The 21179-nt window shown below is 36.4% G+C and overlaps 1 pseudogene; it reads left to right on the plus strand.

The window, feature by feature from the left end:
- Positions 1 to 16522: 16522 nt before the first annotated feature.
- Positions 16523 to 17053, plus strand: LOC103681909 (annotated as a pseudogene).
- The last annotated feature ends 4126 nt before the right edge of the window (positions 17054 to 21179 follow it).

Below are 21179 nucleotides of genomic sequence, written 5' to 3' on the forward strand. Positions count from 1 at the left end.
AAAGGAATGCCTAGATGGCTCAGTCGGTTAAGCATCTGCCTTTGGCTTCGGTCACGATCCCAGGGTCCTGGGATTGAGTCCTGCATCGGCCTCCCTGCTCAGCGGAGAGACTGCTTCTCTCTCTGCCTGCCACTCCCCCTGCTTGTGCGCGCTCTCTCTGACAAATAAATAAATAAAATCTTTAAAAAAAAGAAAGAAAGAAAAGAGAAGAAACAACAAGGATGCACTCAGCAAAGTACAGACTGTATAAAACTACACACACACACACCCCAACAATCCCATTTCTTAAACAAACTGCACAAGATGAAAGAAATAAATAAGGAAGGAGAGAGAGAGAGAAAGGCAGGAAAATATCTATTTAAAAACCTTAAAAATATCTCGAGCAATCCCAACAATAAATCTTCCTGATTCAAACCAAAAGAATGTTAAACATACACACATATTCACGTATGTTAAATATATGTTAAGAATGTATGTGTAGATTTCATATACATATGTATAAGTAGGTATGTATTTCCTATATTTTCAAGTAATGTGAAGTAGTTATTTGGTCCTACTAAGGTACTATTATTTTCAGGCATGATAATGGTATTGGGGTTATGTGTTTTTAAATAAACCCTTAGCTTTAGAGATACATACCAAACTATATACAAATTAAATAAGTTGATAAGTTGATATTTTGACATTGACTCAAAATAATAAGAAAAAAATTGGTGGAACTAGAGATTAAAGAAGATTAGCCACAAGGTGTTAATTATCAAACCTGAATGATGGAGAAATGGGGTTCATTATAACATTCTGTAAAATTCTGTAGTTGCTTGAAATTTCCCACAATAAAAAAGCTTTGGATAAAAGCAACCAGAAAAAGGTGGGGTAAGATATTATCTTCAGAAGAGCTAGTAAAACTATAAGCTAGAGGGGCACCTGGGTGGCTCAGTCATTAAGCCTCTGCCTTCGGCTCAGGGCGTGATCCTGGCATTCTGGGATCGAGCCCCGTGTCAGGCTCCTCCGCTGAGAGCCTGCTTCTCCCTCTCCCACTCCCTCTGCTTGTGTTCCCTCTCTCACTGGCTGTCTCTCTCTCTGTCAAATAAATAAATAAAATCTTAAAAAAAAAAAAAAAAAGGACTGGAAGCTAGAAAACAATCACAAGATCCTTTTTTTTTAAAGTTTTTATTTAAATCCCAGTTGGTTAACATACAGTGTAATATTAGTTTTAGGTGTACAATATAATGGTTCAACACTTCCGTACATCACCAGGTACATCACAAGTGCACTCCTTAATGAGTGAAATCATATAGTATTTGTCTTTCTCTGACTGACTTGTTTTGTACAGCATTATACTCTCTAGCTCCATCCATGTCATTGAAAATGGCAAGATTTCATTCTTTTTGATCACTAAGCAATATTCCATTGTGTATATATACCACTTCTTTATCCATTCATCAATCTATGGACACTTGGGCTCTTTCTATAATTTGGCTATTGTAAATAATGCTGCTATAAACATTGGGGTGCATGTATCCCTTTGAATTAGTATTTTTGTATTCTTTGGGTAAATACCTAGTAGTGTAGACAATCACAAAATCTTTAATGTGATAAATAAATTTAAAAAAAAATAACTGCCAACACAGAATTCTAAGCCCAGTGAAATATTCTTCAAATGTGAAGATATTTCTAGGCACCAAAATTAGAAAATCTGTGGTTAGAAAAAAACATCTGTTGTTAACATATTAATACTAAAATGTTTTTTAGACAGAAAGAAAATGACCTCAGATAAAAATATGAAAATAGAAGAATAAAGAATAAACTAAGAAATAAAATGTTAGTAAAAATGAATACTGATTGAACAAAATAATAATGATAACCTGTTTGTGGGAATTAAAACACATGTAAATTTAAAATCCATGACAAGAGTAACACAAAGGGCAAGTGAAGTTATAGTATTTTTAAGTACTAACATTGCCATTTTAGTGATAAAAGTACCAATATATATTAAATATCAATAAGTTAAGGAGGTATGTTGTAATTTCTAGGATATTTGATAAAATAGTAAAATAAGGTTTGACTAACAAGCCAGTAGAAAAAATGAAATATAAAAATAAATGCTAGATTAAGTCAAAAGAAAAAAACAAAGGAACAAAAGTAACATAACACAGGAGGAAAAAATGAAAAATAAATTGTAAAAAGATAGGTATATATAGATATAGATATACAGATAGTAGTTACATCAAATAAAAACAGACCAAATACTCCAATTATAAGGCAAAGATTATCAAAATGGAAAAATCAAAGATCTTACTATATGTTGTTTCAAGAGAGTCATTTTAAATATAAAGACACAGAAAAGTAGATTTCAGAACAAGCAATATGATCAGAGGTGAAGATGAGCATTATATAATGATAAAGGGATCAATACACCAAAAAGACATTAAAAGGTTAGAAGTATATGTACTTAACAACAAAATTTCAAATACAAAAAGCAAAATTCGTATAACTGAAGGAAGAAATAAATCCACAATTATATTGGAGACTTTGGCACTACTGTCTCAGTAATTATAGAATAAATGGATCAAAAAAATAGCAAATTTAGGGGCGCCTGGGTGGCACAGCGGTTAAGCGTCTGCCTTCGGCTCAGGGCGTGATCCCGGCGCTATGGGATCGAGCCCCACATCGGGCTCCTCCACTGGGAGCCTGCTTCTTCCTCTCCCACTCCCCCTGCTTGTGTTCCCTCTCTCACTGGCTGTCTCTCTCTCTGTCGAATAAATAAATAAAATCTTAAAAAAAAAAAAAAATAGCAAATTTATAGAAAATCCTGAACAGCATTACCAACCAACTTGACATAATTGACATTTATGGAACATTCCACCCAGCAAAACAGAATTCATTTTCTTTTCAAGAGCACATATAGCATTCTGCCAGACAGACCATATTCTGGGCCATAAGACAAATAAAATTATACAATATATCAGACCACAATAGAATTGAACTAGAAATCAATTACTAAAAGATATCTGAAAAATTCCCAAATATTTGGAAATTGAACACATGCCTAACAAACTCATGTGTCAAAGAAGTCTCAGTGGAAATTAGAATACAAAACAAGCCAATCAGAGAAAGACAATACCATATGATTTCACTCAAATATGAAAGTTAAAAACAAAACAAAAGAGCAAAGGGAAAAAGAAAAAAAGGAGAGAAAGAAGCAAACCAAGAAACAACTCTTAACTATAGAGAACAAACTGATGGTTACCAGAGGGGAGGTGGGTGAGGGGATGGGTGAAACAGGTGATGGGGATTAAGGAGTGCACAGGGTGATGTATGGAAGTGTTGAGTGACTATTTTGTACCTGAAATTAACACTGTATGTTAACTAACTGGAATTACAATAAAAACTTAAAAAAAAAAAAAAAAGAAAAACAAAGAAAAAAAGAAAATTAGAATATGTTTTTAATTGAAAAAAATGGACGCAGCTAAAGCAAAGCTTAGAGAGACATTTATAGCATTAAATACTTATACTAAAAAGGAAGAAAGGTCTCAAACCAAATGATCTAACTTGAGATATAAAAAAAGAGAGAAAATTACCTCTAAATCAAATCAAGTAGAAGGAAAGAAATGATAAAGATAAAAGCCAAAAATCAATAAAGTTGAAAACATAAAGCAAATAGAGAAAATCAATGAAACCAAAATCTGGCTCTTTGAAAAACCCCAAAATATTGATAAAGCTTTAGCCAGTTTGATCAAGAAAGAAAGAGAGAAGACATAAAATCAATACTGGGAATTAAATGGAAGTCTATCAAAACAGATACACTAATATCAAAAGTTTAATAAAGAAAATGTATGGGAGTGCCTGGGTGGCTCAGTCAGTTAAGCATCTGCCTTTGGCTCAGGTCATGATCCCAGGGTCCTGGGATCAAGCCCCGCATCAGGCTCTCTGCTCAGCGGGGAGCCTGCTTCTCCCTCTCCCTCTGCCTGTCACTCTGCCTAATTGTGATCTCTCTCTCTCTCTTTCTCTGTCAAATAAATAAATAAAATTTTCTTTCTCTCCCTCTGCTTGCTGCTCTGCCTACTTGTGATCTCTCCCTCTGTCAAATAAATAAATAAATTCTTTTAAAAAATATTTTTAAAGAAAATGTATAGATATATTATTTGCCAATAAATTCAACCTCTTAGATACAATGAACAAATTCCTTGAATAACATAAATTAGCCTCTAGCTTTTAAGCCATCCCAGCTGATACCACATGAACCAAGACAAACTGTCCTCACTGAGATCTGCCCAAATTGCAGATTTAAGTGCAAAACAAATGATAGTTTTAAGTCACTAATGTTTGGGATGGCTTGCAATACAGCAACAGGAAAACAGAACAAATGCTGTACTCAAACATGAGAGAAATATTTGAGTGAAATAAAATATTTACTCAAATGAACAAAAAGCTAGTTCATAAAGCAAGTCAACAAATTTCAAAGAATTAACATCATTCAGAGTATATCTATAAAATTAATCTGTAAATCAATAAAACATAATTAGAAAATCTCAAAATATTTGTAAATGTAGCATTACTTTTCTAAATAACACCTGCACAAGAGAAAAATTATAATGAAAATTATAAAATATATTTAACAGAATGATAATGAGAATATGACATATTAAAACATGAAATGCAGCTAATGCTGTGCTGGGTAAAATCTATAATTTCAAATGCATCCCTTAGAAAAAAAGAAAGGCTAAAAATCAATTAAAGTATCTTCATGAAATTTTTTTAAAAAGGCAGAAAATTAGGCTGAGAATAGAAGAATGATGAGTATAGGAGCATAATCAAGGACACAGAAGATATCCATATAACAGAAAAAATAAACAAATCCAAAACGTTGGTTCTTTGAAAAGATTAGTGAAATTGATTAATCTCTAAGAAGATTAATCAAGAAAAAAATGGAAAAGTTACAAATTACTACTGTCAGGAATGAAAGACACAGACTTCAAAATTGAACAGAGTATTATGAACAAATTGAAGCAAATAATTTTAAAATTTAAATAAAACAATCAAATTTCTAGAAAACACAACTTACCAAAATTGACATAAGAAGAAAGAGAATATCTTAATAGTCTACATCTATGCTGATTTGAATGACTTTTACTTCTTTCTGTAGTCTGATTGTTGAGGCTAGGACTTCCAGTACTATGTTGAACAACAGCGGTGAGAGTGGACATCCCTGCGTGTTCCTAACGTTAGGAGAAAAGCTCTCAGTTTTTCCCCATTGAGGATAATATTCACTCTGGGTTTTTTTGTATATGGCTTTTATGATATTGAGGTATGTTCCTTCTATCCCTACACTGCAGAGAGTTTTTATCAAGAAAGGATGCTGCATTTTGTCAAATGCTTTTTCTGCATCTATTGAGAGGATCATATGGTTCTTGTCCTTTATTTTATTAATGTGGTATATCACATTGATTGATTTGCAGATGTTGAACCATACTCTCACTCTTCACATTTGGCATGATACTCTATGTAGAAAACCCAAAAGCCTCCAACCAAAAATTGCTATAACTGATACAGGAATTCAGCAAAGTTGTAGGATATAAAATCAATGCACAGAAATCAGTTTCATTTCTATATACCAACAATGAAGCAGAGGAAAGAGAAATCAAGGAATCAATCCCATGTACAATTGCACCAAAAACCATAAGATACCTAGGAATAAACCTAACCAAAGATGTAAAGGATCTTTACTCTGAAAACTATAGAATACTCATGAAAGAAATTGAGGATGACACAAAGAAAAGGAGTAACATTCCGTGCTTATGGACTGGAAGAACAAACAATGTTAAAATGTCTATGCTACCCAAAGCAATTTACACATTCAATGTAATCCCTATCAAAATACCATGAATATTTTTCACAGAGCTGGAACAAACAATCCTAAAATTTGTATGGAAACACAAAAGATTCTGACTAGCCAGAAGAATGTTGAAAAAGGAAACCAAAGCTGGAGGCATCACAATTCCAAACTTCAAGCTGTATTATAAAACTGTAATCATCAAGACAGTATGGTACCGGCAAAAAAAAAAAAAAAAAAAAAAAAAACAGACATAGATCAATGGAACTGAATAGTGAACCCAGAAATGGACCCACAACTCTATTGTCAACTAATCTTTGACAAAGCAGGAAAGAATATTCAAATCAAAACCACATTGAGATACCACCTTATGCCAGTTAGAATGGCAGAAACTGACAAGGCAGGAAACAACAAATGTTGGAGAGGATGTGGAGAAAGGGGATCCCTCTTACATTGTTGGTGGGAATGCAAGTTGGTACAGCCACTCTGGAAAACAGTGTGGAGGTCCCTTAAAAAGTTAAAAATTGAGCTACCCTATGATCCAACAATTGCACTACTGGGTATTTACCCCAAAGATACAGATATAGTGAAGAGAAGGGCCATATGCACCCCATGTTCATAGCAGCATTGTCCACAATAACTAAATCGTGGAAGGAGCTGAGATGCCCTTCAACAGATGACTGGATTAAGAAGATGTGGTCCATATAGACAATGGAATATTACTCAGCCACCAAAAAGAGCGATATCTCAACATTTGCTGCAACATGGATGGGACTGGAGGAGATAATGCTAAGTGAAATAAGTCAAGCAGAGAAAGACAATTATCATATGGTTTCACTCATTTATGGAACATAAGAAATAGGAAGATCGGTAGGAGAAGAAAGGGAAGAAGAAAGGGGGGGTAAACAGAAGGGGGAATGAACTATGAGAGACTATGGACTCTGGGAAACAAACTGAGAGCTTCAGAGGGGAGGGGTGGGGGAATGGGATAGGCTGATGATGGGTATTAAGGAGGGTACATATTGCATGGTGCAGTGGGTGTTATATGCAAGTAATGAATCATGGAACTTTACATCAAAAACTAGGGATGTACTGTATGGTGACTAACATAATATAATAAAAAAATATTATTAAAAAAAAGAATATCCAATGGGAAAAAAGACACCATTTGTTGAAATATCCATTTCAACAAATGGTGTTAGGAAAATTGGACAGCCACATGCAGGTGAATGAAACTGGACCACCTTCTTGCACCATATACAAAAATAAACTCAAAATGAGTGAAAGACCTAAATGTGAGACAGGAATCCATCAAAATCCTAGAGGAGAATGCAGGCAGAAATTGCTATGACCTCAGCTGCAGCAACCTCTTGCTAGACACATTTTCAAAGGCAAAAGAAATAAAAACAAAAATGAACTATTGGGACCTCATCAAAATAAAAAGCTTTTGCACAGCAAAGAAAACAGTTAACAAAACTAAAAGGCAGCCTACAGAATGGGAGAAGATATTTGCAAATGACATATCAGATAAAGGGCTAGTGTCCAAGATCTATAAAGAACTTATCAAACTCAACACCTAAAAAACAAAAAATCCATTAGGAAATGGGCAGAAGACATGAACAGACATTTCTCTAAGGAAGACATACACATGACTAATAGACACATTTAAAAATGTTCCACATCACTGGGCATCAGGGAAATACAAATCAAAACCACAATGAGATACCACCTTACACCAATCAGAATGACTAAAATTAATAAGTCAGGAAACAACAGATGTTGGCAAGGATGCGGAGAGAGAGGAACCCTCTCATACTGTTGGTATGGGAATGCTATACTGGAGCAGCCACTCCCGCAAACATATGGAGGTTCCTCAAAAAAGTTAAAAATAGAGCTACTATGACCCAGCAACTACAGTTGCTGACCCAATCTCCAGCAACTGCACTACTAGGTATTTACTCCAAAGATACAAATATAGTGATTCAAAGGGGCATCTGCACCCCAATGTTTATAGTAGCAATGTCCACAATAGCCAAACTATGGAAAGAGCCCAGATGTCCATCTACAGATGAACGGATAAAGAAATGGTATATATCTACAATGGAACATTACTCAGCCACCAAAAAGAATGAAGTCTTGTGATTTGCAATGACATGGGTGGAACTAGAGTCTATTATGCTAGGCGAAGTAAGTCAGAGAAAGACAAATACCATATGATTTTACTCATATGTGGAATTTAAGAAACAAAACAAATGAACACAGGGGAAGGGAAGAAAAAATAAAAAGGATGAAAATTGAGAGGGAGGCAAACCATAAGTGACACTGAATTTTAGGAAATGAACTGAGGATTGCTTGAGGGGGGGTAGGTGGGGGATAGCTGGGTGATGGGCATTAAGGAGGGCACTTGATGTAATGGGCACTGGGTGAATCAATAGGCAACTGATGAATCACTAAATTCTACCTCTGAAACTAATTCTAAAAAGCATTAAAAATATAGTCTATATCTATAAAAGAAATTAAATCTATTAATAAATACATTCCCACAATGAAATCTCCAGGCCCAGATATCTTCACTGGTGAATTCTGCCAAATATTTAAGAAAGAAATAGTAACAATTTTACAAAAACATACCTATACCCTAAGAAAAGAGAGGTCCATTTCTTTCAGGTCAGCATAACCTTAATACCAAACCTGGCAGAATTCTAACTTAAAAAATTGTAAAATAATAAATTTATGGCATGTAAAGCCACTAAATTTGGGGCACCTGGGTGGCTCAGTCAGTTAAACATCCAACTCTTGATCTCAGCTCAGGTCTTGATCTCAGGGTCATGAGTTCAGGCCCCCACACTGGGAGAGGAGCCTACAGAAAGAAAAGAAAAGAAAAAAGAAAAGAAAAGAAAAGAAAAGAAAAGAAAAGAAAAGAAAAGAGAAAAACCCTAAATGAAACAAGAAGGATAATAAATTTTAAAAATGAACAAAATCCATGGAGACTACATTTAGATGCTCCATATTACATCTAATCAGAATTCCAGAGGGAGAGATTAGAGAGAATAGGGAAGAAGTAATGGCTGTTTCCATTATTCTGAGATTTTTGAAGAGCAGAAGAAAGATTTGATTCCTTAGATGAAAAGGCATACTGGGTCCCACGCAGTACAAATACAGGTAAATTCATGACAAAATATTTAAGGAGGGGCACCTGAGTGGCTCAGTCAGTTAAGGACTCTTGATCTTAGCTCTGTTCATGCTCTCAGGGTCATGAGATCAAGCCCCCGTTGGGCTCCAAGCTGGGCATGGAGTCTGCTTGAGATTCTCTGTCCCTTCCAGAGAGAAAGATTACCTAGAATAGAAAGATAATCATACTGACATAAATTCTATTCAACAACATTAGAAGTTACGGCATGCTGGAGCTGTCCTGCACCAGCTCAAAATTCTGGTTGCCAAAATTTCAGGAATCTTATGAGCCACTCATTAAAATGTCAGTAGCTTGAAATAACCATGTTGGGAATATTTATACCACAGAAACTGACAAATGCTACAAATCAGGATCCTTTCTTCAACCTCCAGAAATCATTTACCAAAACATTACTGAATAACTGTCAGAGATAATAAAAATCTCCCAAATACTGATGGAACATGGATCTTAATATCCTATACTACTTCAAACCATCATTTGAGACAGAGGGGGAAAAGAAAGCATTTCCAACCTAACTCAGACTAAAAAACTCTTTTACCCACAGATCTGTGCCAAAAGAAATACTAAAAGCTATACTCGGGTAGGAAATAAATAAAGGCAGAGGTAAGGAATAAAGAAATTAGCAAACTATATTCTTAAATGCAAACAAGTATTAACGATAAAAGAGTATAAATAATTAAATTTATATTTAAAAACAATGTGGAATCAAAATTGTATGCAATAACATGGAAGAAAACGGTAACAGTAATCGAGGGGATATTTAATCGAGGGATGTTTAATAGGTTAAAACTTTGTTGTTGTTGTTGTTAAGGAAGAGGGTAAAGCAATTGATTAATTTTTAGACTTTGTTATAAAAACAGTTTAGTATGTTTGAGAATGCACTGGAGATGCTTAACACATAGTACATGATTAATACATATTTGCCGCATCTACCACCAAAGAAATGAAATCTTTCTTATTTTTCTTGAGTTTAGAAAACAGCAGACAATAAGGATTGAACACACCATATTCTGTACAAGTACAAAATGACATTAAGACTTGCTCTTCGTTATAGCCAAAAGAGATATGGACCTAACATTTAACATCGTAACCATCTGGACACGAAATATGATAACATGCAATCTTGGTCATTTGTATTCAGTTTCAACTTGTCCTAATGCTCTGCCATGTCTACATCTCTGAGATGGACTACAAGAGCCTGCTATGCTCTCAAAACAAAATAGCTCTCGGGACATCATGGATCCAAGTATTTTCTTTACCAACCATATTTTAAGTAGTTCTCTACAGAATGAGAATTTTTGGCATTGCTGATCTATTCCCATTCAAGATGTACAGAAATATAATCGTCTCTGTACCAGACTCTGATAGCATGAATTCTCCTAGTCAATTATTCTTTCCTGGAATTATACATTTAGTAATGCTGAGATTAAAATGGGATCTAGAGAAAAAACTAGTTGGGGAGTAGGATACAGAGGCAGAAAGTGCTTTTGAGTGGATTTGATTAATTCCCCTCTAACTTGGGGTTTTTTTAACCTTCATACAAAAGATAAATTTGCTACGGGATATACCATACCAACAAAGAAATGCAGGGTAATAGAAAATATTGCCCTGCAGTTATTCTGAATTCTGATTTCCTCTTATTAGCTTTCTCATCTGCTTTATAATGCCTTTAATTTAAAGCATATTTAATAACATTTAATATGAATAGACTCTGCAAAGTTCTTATTGAAAGCATCAGCTATTGCCCTGTCCTTGCCCCATCCAGCAGTTCCTTACAACCAGGGCGACCCACTTTCCTGGGATATTCCCAGCATATGACTCTTAACTGGCATACGTATTAATAATGCCTCATTGCACACTCAGAAGTGTCCTCGTTTAGACAATAAATTTTATGGTCACCCTCCTTATGAGCACACAGTTATGCCTCTCCCAGATCAAGTGTAGAGAGAAGCAGATTAATATTACTGAGTGCTTGCTTTGATGAAGTAAAGTAGTCACTGGATTAGACACTGTGTAAGTTATTTCAGTTACATCTCAGCACTACCATAGGAGGTGAGTAACATTTATTACTAACTTAGAGATGAGGAAAGTAATGTTCACAGAGACTGAAGTGGCCACAAAGCTATGTATCTTACGAATGGCTAAGTAAAGATCAGAATCCAGGTCTGAAGTCAAACCAGTGCTCTCCCTCCTGTACCACCTTCCCAATGAAAGGAAAATGGATCAGAATGTCAAAATTTACCCCTGTGAAATTTGGAAACTCTGTTAGTGCTCCCTACCAGAAGGCAGAGGCACCAGGCATTCATTGGAATTCAATTTTGGGTGGCTATCTGTGAAAGATAATGTGCAAAGATTTCCACAAACAATTTCTCTGGTCCCATGCCATACCTCTTATCCAGAAGTGGAATCTGTTGCCCCTCCCTTAAATCTGGGCTGGTGCTGTGACTGGCTTTGACCAATAGGATGTAGGAAACTTGATACTGCCAGTTCCAAGCCTAAGTCTTAAGACTGGAAATTTCCCTTTTGCTTTCTTGCTACCTTAAGCCAACATGTAAAGAACTCCAGGCTATCCTGATGGAAGAAGAGACCACATGAAGAGAAAGGCCAGTGAAGGGAAACCAAAACAATCCAGCTGACAGGCATCACCAAGGCTCCCAACATGTGAGTGGGCCATGTTGGACTTATAGCTTCTCCCAGCCCCAGGTGAACACTGCTGCATGAGTGAACTTGACCATCTCTGCCAAGTCCTGCCAGGATTTCCTGACCCATAGAATTGTCAGCAATAAATGGGTATTGCTTTAAGATACTGAGATTTGGGGAGGTTTGTAATGCAGCAATAGATACCTGATAAACCATGTCTTTCCCCACTTCCTTATCTCTATTACTCAACTGCACACCAGATCTCACCTTTCTGTGTCTTTTAGGAAGCCAGGAAATGATGCCCAGGTAGGAAAGGCTGGCCTGGAACCAAAATGGACCAGTAGGCTTATCTCCTGTCAACATTTCCCAAGCCAGCCTTGTTCCACTTCTTTTTTCTTTTGCCTCAGATAAAATTCTAAGAATTTCCCCTTTTCTGCTTTATTTTGCTATGCCTTTACCTCATAATCTAAGCCATTATTATATCTCGTTTGGTTCTTCCCTCAAGGACCCTAAAACTACAATTTTCATATGGCTATTTTTTAGCCTAAGGAAGATCTGTAAATGTGTGTGTATATATATCTGTGTGCATGTAGTTTTCATTTATATTCCCAACTGAGTCAAAATTACATTTAATTCTATATATCGTTGACTCATACAACATAAATGTCTAATCTTTTTATATGTCTCCCAGTGCCAACTAATAACGTGTCAATTTCCAATAAGAAGCCCCTTTTATTTCTCTATAAAAAATTCTTTAATCCAATTTGATTCATTCAGTAGTCACAATATGAATATGGTACATTGACCTGAAGAGCTTATTCAGTAATTTTAAGAGATCTCAACTGTTACCAATGGCAACCAGAGAATCAGCTTGACATCTCAGACTATTAAAACCTTACAGTCCATCTATATGATGAGCCCAGCAGAGAACTGGGAGGTTTATGACATTATAATCATTGATAATTTTGGTTGTTGCTGATGAGAAGACTTTTTAAATGCGAGGAACTTGGAAAGGGATCCAAGGAGAGTTGCCAAGATAATTAAGACAGCCTTGTAAATGGGTTTGGAGAATATGCCAGGCTATCAAAATGACTATCAGTCTATCTGACCCTCCCCTCCCTGGCCACCCCATCTATTCATCAGATGTCCTCAGCCTTAATTGAAATTGACAACACAATGATGACAAAAATGCTCTATGGTTCATGCAGCATATACTACTTCATAATCCCATAGAGAATGTGACAATAAATCATGAGATAGATCATTTATACCCTGCCGACTTCTAAAAGTTTAAGGTAGCTTATGTTAAAAATGCAGTGAGAATAATGCACAAAATTAATACAAGGCAATAGCCAGGCTTGGACATTTTTAAATGCAAAAGAGAGGAAGTAAAAGAGTAGAAATTAAAACCCCCCAAAAATGTTAGATAAAGAAACACAGGCTATACAGATATAAATATAGCGTGACTATATAGCATGGAGGAGAGGTGGTGGGAAGAGAAAGGAAAAATACCCTCAAGTGAAATGTCATGGAGACATGGGAGGAAGGGAAAGTGAAGGCAGAGTACCAAAATACACTGGGTCTCAGTCTCCATAAAGTGCATTGTTCTAAAACTTTCAAGAGTCTCATTTAATCTTCACAGGAATTGATTTAAAAAAAAAAAAAAGTTGATTCCCAGAGCCCTAGTGACTTACCCAGAGTCTTAAAACCAGAAAGTATCCAACCTATATGCCCAACCTAAAGCCATATGACTCCAAAGCCAATATTCCTTCTTCCCAAACATTCTCAATCAACAAGGCATTCATTCTAGGGCACTAAGCAGTAGGATAAATAGTTTTATGCAAAGCAATTCTTTCACCCATGCAAAGGTGTTCCTTATGGGTCTGTTTTCAGAGGACAAGTATGCTCCAGTGGTAAGACATTTGTATACAGTGATTAGGGGAACAGGATACAGAGTAGGCAAAGAAAATTTGAATCCCAGTGGCATCACTTTCTAGCTATGTGACCTTTAACAATTTACTACACCTCTTGGAGCTTTTCTGTCAGAAAAGTGAGAACGATTATGCCTAGTTGATTGAATGGTGAAAGGATGACATAAAATAACATGATGAAAATTGCCTGGCATAGAGTTCTGAACACAGTAGAACATAATAAATGTAGACTATAATAATCTATTTTATTTTCACCACAATATCTATGATTATTAAGTTAAGATGGCCAATGATTTTATTGAAGTATATACAGGTAAAATGACATGCTCTCTGGGATTTGCTTCAAAATACTTTAGCTTAAATAGGGAAGTGAGGGTAGCATTGTGTGAGAATAAAGAAAACAAAACCAACATATGTTGATGACTGTTGAAATTAGATGAAACTTGTACGGTGAGTTCATTATACTATTCTCTTTACTTTTGTGTGTATTTACATTTTTCCACAATAAAAAGTTTTGAAAAGTGTTCATGGTTAGTATCTAAAGGACACATATCTTGGTTGAAATTGCCAGGACTAAAGACTAAGAAAAAGATAAGACTGAATTCAATGGAAGCCTGGCCTCTTCTCAGAAGGCCTCGTGGATCTTCATCAGGCCTGGAATGAGTACACTCTTAAATCCAAGCTGTGCAGCATGATATTGGAAAGGAATGACATTATCCTTCAGAAGTCTGAAGATAGAAGTTACCAGAAAATCTCCAGAGCTGAAGTTAATTATTTTTCCAAAACCATCATCTTAGTTTACCTTCTCCCCATTTGCAACCATTGGTATCATCCAGCATTTTTATCCTTTCTGTGCCTAACTATGGACCCCTCCACCCAACAGACACAGCTTCCCTGTCCCTATAAACATCCTTCTACCTGCCCAGGATCACAGCCAAAGCTTCTAATGCTGGTCTTCCCTAAAACTCCTGCAAATGATCTTTTCTCAATGGCTTTGAATATTTGCAATGCATTTCCTGAGTTAAACAAAATAGCATTTTTTAAAGGCATATGTGCTTTTAAGAAGGAAAACACATTGTTACCCATTTGTATAAATTAATTGATCATAAATTCAGCAACATGAGAGCCCAGAGTGTGGAGACTGTCGAAAGGAGAATGTGTTCAGAAAGAGGAGGTCATACTGAGAGGCAAATTTCACAGTTTAGTTCAACTGTGCTTCCCAAAAACCTGTCTTATATCTATAACCTGCACTCCTGCTCCTTAGCAAGACTTACCTGTGCGTTGTCACATAATAGTCCACTTTCTGTTTTCTAAGCTAGATCATAATGACCAACTTCTAGTTGGTAAGGTAAAAATGGCTAACACAAGTATACATGCCAAGACAGGAACCTCCTAGGGAGACATTGGGTCCGTGGATTAAAAACATAGACCTTAGGGGGCGCCTGGGTGGCACAGCGGTTAGGCGCCTGCCTTCGGCTCGGGGCGTGATCCCGGCATTGTGGGATTGAGGCCCACATCAGGCTCTTCCGCTATGAGCCTGCTTCTCCCTCTCCCACTCCCCCTGCTTGTGTTCCCTCTCTCGCTGGCTGTCTCTATCTCTGTCGAATACATAAAATCTTTAAAAAAACAAAAAAACAAAAAACATAGACCTTAGAATCATAGTACCTAAGAAAAGATAGAAAACAACCAGTCCTCTATTTCATTCATCAGCGGCATAAGATAAGATGCTAGACTTTTATTTATGCTATTAAAAATTATCTGTGCATTTGTTTTCTGAAATTAGATTGGACTATGAAGGTGCAGCCCTTCACCAGCTAAATTTTACCTCTTCGTTTCACCATGTCGATGTGTCACTATACAGCCACATGGGAACTCATCTTAACAAAGTAGAATTTAATGTATCCAGTTCCCTTTAGCATTTTCTCACAAGCATGAGTAGTGACAGGACTAGTATGTCTAGAACCTCTGTAATGAGTTGCAGCCAATAGAACAGTATCATTATTTCGGTTTCATCCAAATTCTGCAATTTATTCAATTGTTGTCTCTGGCTCTTTGCATAAGTAGATTGAAGATATTTGTCTCCAGTTAAATTCTTTTATGAAACTTGAAATTACTTTCAGCATTAGTGATATCTTACTTTGGGAAATCAACAGCTAAATAACAAAGAAATAATTTAGCTAAACTTCATCTTACTTAGAGATTTCAGCCACAAAAAAAGTTTATTTATTACCAAATCAACCCACCCAATCTCTATTCGTTTTTTCTTTTTTTAATTTAAATTCAATTAGCCAACACACAGTACAGCATTAGTTTCAGATGTAGTGTTCAACAATTTAGCAGTTGTGTATAACACCCAGTGCATATCACATCTCTATCCCCTTTTTAGATAGAAGACATAAAAGGTCAAATCAAAGCATTGTATTAAGAAACAAGGGAGCTTGGACTTAGAGCACACATGGCCAGAGACACTGCCAACCAAGGTCTTGGAGCAGATTGGAGGGACTGAATAATAGATCTTCAAGTCGGCAATAAGAAATGGCATCCAACAAACCAAAAAGCAGACTCTTAACTATAGAGAACAAACTGATGGCTAAAGAGTATACTTAAACTTGATGAGCACTGAGTAATATATGGAATTGTGGAGTCACTATATTGTACACCTGAAACAAATATAACACTGTATATTAACTATACTGGAATTAAAATTTTTTTTTAATGTCATCGGTTAAGCATCTGCCTTTGGCTTAGATCATCATCTCAGAGTCCTGGGGTCAATTCCCGCATCTGACTCCTTGCTCAGCAGGGACCCTGCTTCTCCCTCTGCCTGCTGCTCCCCCTGCTTGTGCTTGCACTCTCTAGTGTGCTCTCTCTCTCTCTCTGACAAATAAATAAATAAGATCTTTTAAAAATAAAAAAAAAAATTAAATGGCATCCAATTAAACTACATTGCAAAAAATGGGAGAGAAACAGAATAGAAAGAGTAAAAAATGGAAGAGGCAGAATCTGAAGAATCTTGGTGGAAAAAGTACTGGACAGACAGCTAGTGAATGGGAAAGTGGAGTATTTCCTGAAGTGGAAGGGACTTACTGACAATGCCGACAATACCTGTGAACCTGAAGAAAATTTAGATTGTCCAGAGTTAATTGAAGCATTTATTAATTCTCTAAAAGCTGATACAAAAAGAAAACCTTTATCTGACAGTGAATGTAATAATAGCAAATCAAAAAAAAGAGATGCTGCTGATAAACCAAAAGGCTTTGCTGGAGGTCTTGATCCTGAACAATTAGTGCCACAGACAGCAGTGGTGAATTAATGTTTGTCATGACATGGAAAGATTCAGATAAGGCAGAGCTGGTCCTGGCAAAAGAGGCAGATATGAAGTGTACTCAAATTGTAATTGCTTTTTATGAAGAGAGACTAACTTGGCATTCTTATGTGGAAGACAAAGTTCAATAATTATTTCTATGGCTATATATTCATAGCACTATATATAATCTGGGTCTTGGCTTTTTATATTTATTAGTGTGAAGATACAACAACATTGTAATGAAAATCAAGTTTTATATGTTTGTTTTGAAGTATTTTGGGGGAGTCATGGGGGGCTTTTTTGCATCTATAGCACTGATTACTTTGTGGATTTTGGGGGGTTTTCTGTAACCTGCTTTTTTTTCAAGTTTTTATTTAAATTCCAATTAGTTAATATACACTATAATGTTAGTTTCAGGTGTAGAATTTAGTGATTCATCAATACCCAGTGCTCATCACAAGTGCCCCCTTTAAGCCCCATCCTCTACTTCACCCACCCCCCACCCCTCCGATAACCCTCAGTTTGTTCTCTGTAGTTAAGAGTCTGTTTCTTAGTTTGCTTCTTTCTTTTTTCTTTTTCCCTTTGCTCTTTTGTTTTGTTTCTTAAATTCCACATTGAGTGAAATCATACAGTACTTGTCTGTCTCAGACTGACCTACTTCGCTTAGCACAACACCCTCTAGTTCCATCCACATTGCTGCAATGGCAAGACTTCATTCTTTTTGGTAGCTGAGTAATATTCCACTGTGCCTATGTACCACTTCTTCATCCATTCATCAGTCAATGGACATTTGGCCTCTTTCCATGATTTGGCTATTGTTGATAATGATGCTATAAACATCAGGGTGCATGTGCCCCTTCCAATCTGTATTCTAGTATCCTTTGGGTAAATACCTAGCAGTACAATTGCTGGATCATAGGGAAGTTCTATTTTTAACATTTTGAGGAAACTCCATAATGTTTTCCAGAGTGGCTGTACCAGTTTGCATTCCCACCAACAGTGTAAGAGGGTTCCCTTTCTCCACATCCTCCCCAACATCTGTTGTTTCTTGTATTGTTAATTTTAGCCATTCTGACTGCTGTGAGGTGATATCTCTTTGTAGTTTTGATTCGTGTTTCCCTGATGGTGAGTGATATTGAGCATCTTTTCACGTGTCTGTTAGCCATCTGGATGTCTTCTTTGGAAAAATGTCTCCATGTCTTCTACCCATTTCTTAACTGGATTATTTGTTTTGGGGGGTGTCGCATTTGATAAGTTCTTTATGATTTTAAATACTAACCCTTTATCAGATATGTCATTTGCAAATATCGTCTCCCATTCTGTAGGCTGCCTTTCAGTTTTGTTGATTGTTTCCTTTACTGTGCAGAAGCTTTTTATCTTGATGAAGTCCCAATAGTTCATTTTTGTTTTTGTTTCCTTTGCCTCAGGAGATGTATCTAGTAAGAAGTTGCTATGGCCAATGTCAAAGAGGTTATTGACCGTGTTCTTCTCTAGGATTTTGACAGATTCCTGTCTCACATTTACGTCTTTCATCCATTTTGAATCTGTTTTTGTGTATGGTGTAAGAAAGTGGTCCAGTTTCATTCTTCCGCATGTTGCTCTCCAGTTTTCTCAGCACCATTTGTTCATTTCTGGGTTTTCTGCTCTGTTCCACTGATCTACGTGTCTGTTTTTATGCCAGTACCGTACCATCTTGATCACTAATATAACTTGAAGTCCAGAATTATGATGCTTCCAGCTTAGCATTCCTTTCTCAAGATTGCTTTGGCTATTTGGGGTCTTTTATGGTTCCATACAAATTTTAGGATGGCTTTTTCTAACTTTGTGGAAAATGCTGATGGTATTTTGATAGGGATTGCATGAAATGTGTAGATTGTTTTGGGTAGTATAGACATTTTAACAATATTTGTTCTTCCAATCCATGAGCATAGAATATTTTTCCATTTCTTTGTGTCATCTTCAATTTCTTTCATCAGTGTTTTATAGTTTTCAGAGTACAGGTCTTTTACCTCTTTGGTTAGGTTTATTCCTAGGTATCTCATGGTTTTGGTGCAATTGTAAATGGGATCAATTCCTTGATTTCTCTTTCCACTGCTTCATTATTGGTCAGTAGAAATGCAACAGATTTCTCTATGTTGATTTTGTATCCTGTGACTTAACTGAATTTGTGTATCAGTTCTAGCAATCTTTTTGGTGGAGTTTTTTGGGTTTTCTATACAGAGTATCATGCCATCTGCAAATAGCGAAAGTTTGACTTCTTCCTTGCTGATTTGGATGACTTTCTTTTTCATTGTCTGATTGCTGAGGCAAGGACTTCCAGTAGTATGCTAAGTAACAGTGGTGAGAGTGGACATCCTGTCTTGTTCCTGACCATAGAGGAAAAGCTCTCAGTTTTTCTTCATTGAGGATGATGTTAGCTGTGGGTTTTTCATATATGGCCTTCATTATGTTGAGGTATGTTCCCTCTATCTCTACTTTGTTAAGGATTTTTATCATGAATGGATGTTGTACTTTGTCAAATGCTTTTTCTGTATCTGTTAAAAGGATCATATGGTTCTTATTCTTTCTTTTATTAATGTGATGTATCACATTGATTGATTCATGAATATTGAACCACCCTTATAGCCCAGGAATAAATCCCACTTGATTTCGGTGAATGATTCTTTTAATGAGCTGTTGGATTCGATTTGCTAGCATTTGTTAAGAAATTTTGCATTCATGTTCATCACGGATATTTGACTATAGTTCTCTTTCTTAGTGGAGTCTTTGTCCAGTTTTGGAATCAGGGTAATGCTGGCCTCATAGAATGAGTTTGGAAGTTTTCCTTCTATTTCTATTTTTTGGAATAGTTCGTGAAGAATAAGTGTTAACTCTTCTTCAAATGTTTGGTAGAATTCCCCTGGGAAGCCCTCTGGCCCTGGACTTTTGTTTGTTGGGAGATTTTTGATTACTGATTCAATTTTTTTGCTGGTTATATTGTAGTTGACTTCATATTTTCTAGCATTGTGGTCAGAAAATGTGCATGGTATGGTCTCAATCTTTTTGTGTTTGTTGTGGTCTGATTTGTGACCTAGTATGTGCACATGAAAAGAACATGTATTCTGCTGCTTGAGGATGAAATAGTCTGAGTATGTCTGTTAAGTCTATCTGGTCCAGTATGTCATTCAAACCATTGTTTCCTTGTTGATTTTATGCTTAGATGATCTGTCCATTGGTGTGAGTGGAGTGTTAAATTCCCCTCTGATTATTATATTATTATCAATGAATTCCTTTATGTTTATTAATATTTGTTTCATGTAGTTGGGTGCTCCCATGTTGGAGGCATAAATATTTATAGTTCTCGTCATTCATAGTTCTTCTTTCTCTCTTTTTTCAGCTTCATTATTTTCCATTATTCTATCTTCTATATCACTTATTCACCCCTCTATTTATATTCCTCTACTTCTTACATCTGTGTGATCATTACATCCAGTCAGTTTCAAATCTCGCCTATCACAGTTTTCATGTCTGCCTGATTGTTTTTTAGTTCTTTTACCTCTGTAGTAAGGGTCTCCCTGATATCTTCCATGCTTTTCTCAAGCCCAGCAAGTAGCTTTATGATTCTTCCTTTAAATTCTCCATCAGGCATATTACTTAAATCTGTTTCAATTAGATCTCTGGCAATGAGCTTCTCTTATCCTTTTTGGAGGATAAATTCCTCCATTTTGGCATTTTGTCTAGGTCTCTGTCTTCTTCGGTGTGTTAGAAAAGCCTGTTATATTTTCTGCTCCTTAGAGTAATGGCTTTATGAAGAAGAGGTCATACATTGTCCGGGGCCTGTTGCTTCAGGGAGTATCTCTGCTGTATGCTGTGTGCACTCTGCTGCTGTGTTTTGGCTGCTTTATCCCTCAGGTCAGTCATCTTCAGAGGCTCTCCTTCCCTACGATGGGTAGTGTTTGGACCTTGGCTAGAGTGTGGAGAGTTTTAACTAGGCATGCTCTGATCTGCTTGTTAAATGAGACCTGATGTTACTACCACTAGAACTGAAGCCTTGCTGAATTTTATAGTCAATAGACATGGTGCATGCAGATGTTCTGCTGGTCTTCTGGGGAGGATGCCTGCACACTTACCCAGAAAGCAGTACCAGTAGAGCACAGGGGTATGGGACTAGGTGTAAGCAGGTCAGGCAGCCATTGTTGGCATTGTGCTGTTTACTGAAGTTGTTTTATGCTGAGGGGCAGGGGAGTGAAATGGTGCCAGCCAGCTACTTTGTCCCCAGAGAGGGGCCTCCATGCT

The sequence above is a fragment of the Ursus maritimus genome, unplaced genomic scaffold (genome assembly GCF_017311325.1).
Source record: "Ursus maritimus isolate PB19 unplaced genomic scaffold, ASM1731132v1 scaffold_20, whole genome shotgun sequence".
Classification (NCBI taxonomy): domain Eukaryota; kingdom Metazoa; phylum Chordata; class Mammalia; order Carnivora; family Ursidae; genus Ursus; species Ursus maritimus.